At 42.9% G+C, this 6,000-nt stretch overlaps 1 pseudogene; it reads left to right on the plus strand.

Moving 5' to 3' along the window:
* The first annotated feature begins 3,283 nt into the window (after nt 1-3,283).
* Nucleotides 3,284-4,521, plus strand: LOC114501690 (annotated as a pseudogene).
* The last annotated feature ends 1,479 nt before the right edge of the window (nt 4,522-6,000 follow it).

Raw genomic sequence — 6,000 nt, forward strand, 5'->3', positions numbered from 1 at the left:
TCAAACAGTTATTGACTAAAGGAATATTTATTTGTTAATTACTTGCTACAAAAAGATTTTTTAAAAGATTTTATTTATTTATTTCTTTAGAGAGGGAAGGGAGGGAGAGAGAGAGAAACATCAATGTGCAGTTGCTGGGGGTTATGGCCTGCAACCCAGGAATGTACCCTGGCTAGGAATCGAACCTGGGACACTTTGCTTCCCAGCCCACGCTCAATCCACTGAGCTACGCCAGCCAGGGCACAAAAAGATTTTTAAAAAGAGATACATTGTTCATTCATCTGAACAGAGGAGAAAGCCCTTTTAACTTATAAAAGTTTTAAATAAATTTAAAGACCTTTTTTGCATGATATATCTTTAGAATAAATAACTTCTATTATTATCTTTGGGGTTTTATTAAGCTCACAATTTTTTTATTTTTTAAAGATTTTACTTATTTACTTTTAGAGAGGGAAGGGAGGGAGAAAGAGAGAGAGAGAGAGAAACATCAATGTGCGGTTGCTGGGGGTCATAGCCTGCAACCCAGGCATATGCCCTGGCTGGGAATCGAACCTGCGATGCTTTGGTTCGCAGCCAGTGCTCAATCCACTGCGTTACACCAGCCAGGGCAACACAATTTTTAAACTAGCAAATATATTTTTAAACAGTTTCTAAAACTAAATAAAGCTTGATAATTAGGTGTAAATTGAGATGTGAGTGGCAATTCTATTTAAACTCTTTAATATTTATTCTATACTTGTTAGTGTTTTTAATAAAACTTTTGAATTTGAGAATTTGAATGCAGATAATGTGTAGGCCTAGCTGCCTGCTACAGAAGTTTCCACGGATTTATTTCAAATACATATTTATTTTTTAATCCCATAAGACTAAAAATTCAACAATATTTTCATTAATAAAGGAGCAGAAAATTCTAAACTATATTTGAAAAGTATACAAAGTATATTTAATTCAAATCTGACCCACACATGTACTATTTCTCAGAAGCTTATCAAATCCAAGCCTTTGAAAATGCATACACTGTAACAGATTTTTTCAAAAACATGATGGAAAATATATACCACCCAGCTAAACACTCTCTTGATTTAGAATCAAGGCCTATATGTTTCTATTTCCATAGTGACTATTGCTGTGGAATCGACATGTTTTAATTTAGATTTGAGATTATAACATCATTTGGAGACAGAATTTACTTTCTCTCCCACAACTTTTGAAAATTGATCAATCTGAGTGCTGCAGAACAGAAGCAAATTCTGGAGAAGGATTTAGAAATTATTTGGCTTCAAGGGCATTTATGACTAACAAAAGGTGAGTTTTTGCAGAAGTTCAAGGCTTTTTAGTCCTTAAAATTTTTGTGTGGCTTTTCATACTTTACAAAATAAGTTAAAGAAGGGATTTCTAATCCAGCTTCTCAGAAGCTTTTAATTTGTACCGACACTGTTTTTCTTTTAATCAAGGTGATTAGGGAAAGATTCTGCAAATAGTCTTGCCTAAATTATCTAAGAAGTTGAAATGAGACATTTTATCTTCCTTGAGTGTCTAAGAGGAGTAGTGAAGGTGTGACTTACATTGAGGTCAAATAGAAGTTAGCAAACTAAATCTCTAAAGAAAGGGGAAGAAGAGAGCATGTTATATTCATTTATTACTTTGTTCAGTGAACTTCTGGGGAGCCCCTGCTCCCCCTGTGCTCCAGAAGCTTGTAAGAGAGTGGCAGAGAGGAGGGTGTGCAGAGAGAAGGGATGGCAGGTGAAGCAAAAGCTGGTGAGTGCTATGGCACAGAGCAGCGCAGGAGACCGGGTGGGGCAGAACAAGAGAACATGGTGGGTGGCTGGGAAGTGTCCTGTGACCTAGGCCAAAGGAAAAGTTTCTGCATGAGGAAGGGCTGTTTCTTCAACAAAAACAGAAAACACGGACAACTCCAATAGATGAATCATTTGGCCCAGCAGACACGAAGCTGACACTATCACACCTGTGACCTGAAATTACTAAAAAGCCAAACTCATCCAGGTAGCCCTTGAAATGCAGCTCTTCACTTTGGATGAACAAAGTTGAAAATGCTTTATAAGTACAACCTCTCTAACTCTTTCTCTTTGCTTGTTTCTCTCTTAATTGTAGAGCTAAACCAAAAGTTTATACACCCCAAGGATTGCTATAACTGCTCTGCCTTTAAAAGCCAACTCCCTCACCCAGAGAAGGTCTAATGGAAAGAAACTGAGTCTGTAGAGGGGGTGCTATGAGAGATGTCAACAATAAGGGGGGAAATGAATAGCAAGAAAAGACATTATTTTCTCTCATTAATTATGAGCTCAACTCACCAATGAAAGCAGAAAACAAAAAGCTGAGGCTTTTCAGTGTTATTTCATTGTCATTTTTCTGAAAGTAGTGCAAGTGTCTGCTGAAGATCTTCAGATTATTCAATGTGTCTGCTTCACTCTTTGAAGTGACCATGTTTAGTACCTAGTAACAGAATCCTTCATTCTTGGAAGTGATATTCAATGCAGACTTGCTGCAACCCTGAGGGCAATGAAAAACAATGGGGCAAATCAGAAGAGGAAAGATGCCCATTCATTCCGTGTTTACTGAACACCTGCTGTGTGTCAGGTACTATTCTGGCATCAGAGGAATGCAGCAGTAAGAAAATACAGAAAGACACCTGCCCTAGTGGAGCTTACACTCCAGTAAGGGGAGATAGACAACAAATAAAGCAGGGAAGGTAGAGAGAGAATGTGTGGGAATGTCTGTATGGGGGTGTGTCTGTGGGTGTGTAAGGGAAAGCTTCAAATTTCAACTTGCTGGGGAAGACCTACCCCGGGGAACAGGATCTGAGCAAAGTCCTGAAGGGAGAAAGGGACCCATGAAGAAAATGGTTCCAGAGAAAGGCATAGCAAATGCAAAGGTCTTGAGGCAGGAACTTGTTTGGCATGTGTGAGAAACATCAGGAGACCTGTGTAGCTGGTGTAGAGTCAGTGAGAGGAAGAAAGCAGATGAACTCAGAGACTTCAATTAAGGGGATGGGGGTAAGAAGCCTTAAGTCACAGGAACACTGAGAGGTAAACAGTAAAGCATTAGAGGGTTTTCATCAGGGAACTGACACAATCCAATGTTTTTCAAAAAATACTTGCTGAGCACCTACTGTGGGCAAAGTACTATGCTAGGCCAGATACTTGGATGCTGGAGACATACTAATGAACACAACAGACATGGTCGCTGCCCTCATGGAGCTTATGTATAAGTGGGAAAGAAAGAAGTAAACCTGCTTAGAAAAATAATTCTAGTTGCCTCTCCACTCCTCCTGTTCAACAGATACCACGTCTTCCTGAGCAGTGCCAGCCTCAACCCTGAGACAGGATGGTGAAGATCAGAGTGAATGGATTTGGTCATATTGGGGGCCTGGTCACCAGGGCTGCCTTTTACCCTGGCAAAGTGGATGTTGTCACCATCAGTGACCCTTTCATTGACCTCAACTACATGGTCTACATGTTCCAGTATGATTCTACTCACAGCAAGTTCAAAGGCACAGTCAAAGCTGAGAAGGGGAAGCTTGTCATCAATGGAAAGTCCATCTCCATCTTCCAGGAGTGAGATCCCACCAACATCAAATGGGGTGATGCTGGTGCTGAATATGTTGTGGGGTCCACTGGTGTCTTCACCACCATGGAGAAGGCTGGGGCTCACTTGAAGGGTGGAGCCAAGAGGGTCATCATCTCAGCCCCTTCTGTGGATGTCCCCATGTTTGTGATGGGTGTGAACCATGAGAAGTACGACAGCTCCATGGAGATTGTCAGCAATGCTTCCTGTACCACCAATTGCTTGGCCCCCCTGGCCAAGGTCATCCATGACAAATTTGGCATTGTGGAGGGACTCATTACCACAGCCTATGCCATCACTGCCACCCAGAAGTCCATGGATGGGCCCTCTGGGAAGCTGTGGCGTGATGGCTGAGGAGCTGCCCAGAACATCATCCCTGCTTCCACTGGCGCTGCCAAGGCTGTGGGCAAAGTCATCCTTGAGCTGAACAGGAAGCTCAATGGCATGGCCTTCTGTGTCCCCACCCCCAATGTGTCAGTTGTGGATTTGACCTGCCGCCTGGAGAAAGCTGCCAAATATAATGACATCAAGAAGATAGTGAAGCAGGCATCAGAGGGCCCCTTCAAGGGCATGCTGGGCTATACCCTGTCACTGGGAGTGACACCCAGTCGTCCATCTTCAATGCTGGGGCTGGCATTACCCTCAATGACCACTTTGTCAAGCTCATTTCCTCGTATAACAATGAATTTGGCTACAGCAACAGGGGGGTGGAGCTTGTGGTCCACATGGTCTCCAAGGAGTAAGTGCCCCCTGGACCACCAGCCCCAGTAACAGGAAGAGAGACCCTCAGCTGCTGGGGAGTTCTTCCCCCAAATTGATCCCCCAACACACTGAGAATCTCCTGACCTTCAGTTTTGATCCTAGACCCCCTGAAGAGGGAAGGGACTTAGGGAGCCCTGCCTTGTCATACACCATCAATAAAGTTCACTGTACCCACCAAAAGATAATAATTCTAGTTGGGATAATGCTGAAAAAGAAAAAGGAAGGACCTTGCATAATGATAGATATGGTGTGGGGAATGCACAGAGAAGCGTATGTCTCTCTGCAGCAAGCCATCAAGGAAGACTTCCCTAAGGAGATCATATCATGTGTCAATCTTAAAGAAATGAGCAAAGTATAACTCTTGGGAAAGAGGGCCTCAGACAGAGTAAACTACATGCTTCAGGGCCCTAAAAATGAAAGGATGTGTCTTGTTGCAAGGACAAAGAGAAACTGGCACAGCTCATCCCCAAAGCAGGAAGGAGAGAGTAACCCAGGATGAGACTAGAGTAGTTGTAGGCTGGAGCCAGACCCGGCTGGATAGTAAACCCTGGACCTGAATGAGAAATCAATGACCCAAAATACTGTAGAAAAATATCAGACATCATAGGAGAGCCATAGGTAAAATGCTGTGAGAGTTTTGGAAGAAAGAACTCATATGGGATACTTGGAGGAAGGAGGCAGTTAACTGAGCTTTGAGGGTACCTGGAATGTAGCTATGTCCAGAAGGGGAGATGACATCCTGGAAAGGTAGAAAGGGCACAGACTGGGAGTAAAATCTGGCTTCAAATGCCTACTCAGCCATGACAGCTGTGCTAAGCTGGAGTCTCTGGGACCCTCCTTTTTCTCTAACTGAAATGACATGTGCCTTGCAGGTTCAAGAGAATTAAAAATAGTGTTCACAAAATTCCCTGTATAGTAAATGCCAAATACACCTTAGTCCTTGTGATAGAATATACATTCTGCAGGTTTGAGTTTCTGCTCCCCAGTTTGAGTGAGGGCATGGAACAAGCAAGACAGTTACAATCCAAACCTTGCATACATATAATTTTCAACGCATGATTTTTTCAAGGAGGAGGTACATTACTTCATTCCTACCTAGACTTGAGAGCACCTACTGTATGCCAGGCACAGAGTTGGGCACTGGACACACACTGGTGCAACATGACCCCAAATACTGGTACTTCCAGTGTACTTGGGGAGCAAACAAGAAAGGAACTTGGGACTTTACTTGGGAGCAAACAGTGAATATGGGACTTTTGGTAAGTACTGCAAAGGAAAAGAAGGGAGGAAATGTGGAGTGAGAGGGAGAATAGGGGAAGAACATTTGGAATAAAGAGTAGGGGGAGGTGAGATAAAGGCCCTTTCTAAGAGTAAGCCTCTTTGTAGGTCAAACCCACCTGAGGGTGGCTACCTATTCTGTATAATTGCACTCCTTCCTTTCCAAGGAAGACTCTCCCAAAGTAAACTATATGTTGAGGATGAGAAGGAGGCAGCCACAAGAAGAGTGAGGTGGAGGGAGAAAGAGGTCACTACACGAGCTCAGTAAAGGAAACAGCAAGAGCAAAATACTGGAAATGGGAAAGGTCAAACCAAAGAGCAATCAGCTGGCAATCAAAAAACAAACAAACAAACAAACAAACAAACTCATGGGGA

This window comes from Phyllostomus discolor, chromosome 7, assembly GCF_004126475.2.
Source record: "Phyllostomus discolor isolate MPI-MPIP mPhyDis1 chromosome 7, mPhyDis1.pri.v3, whole genome shotgun sequence".
In the NCBI taxonomy this organism is placed as follows: domain Eukaryota; kingdom Metazoa; phylum Chordata; class Mammalia; order Chiroptera; family Phyllostomidae; genus Phyllostomus; species Phyllostomus discolor.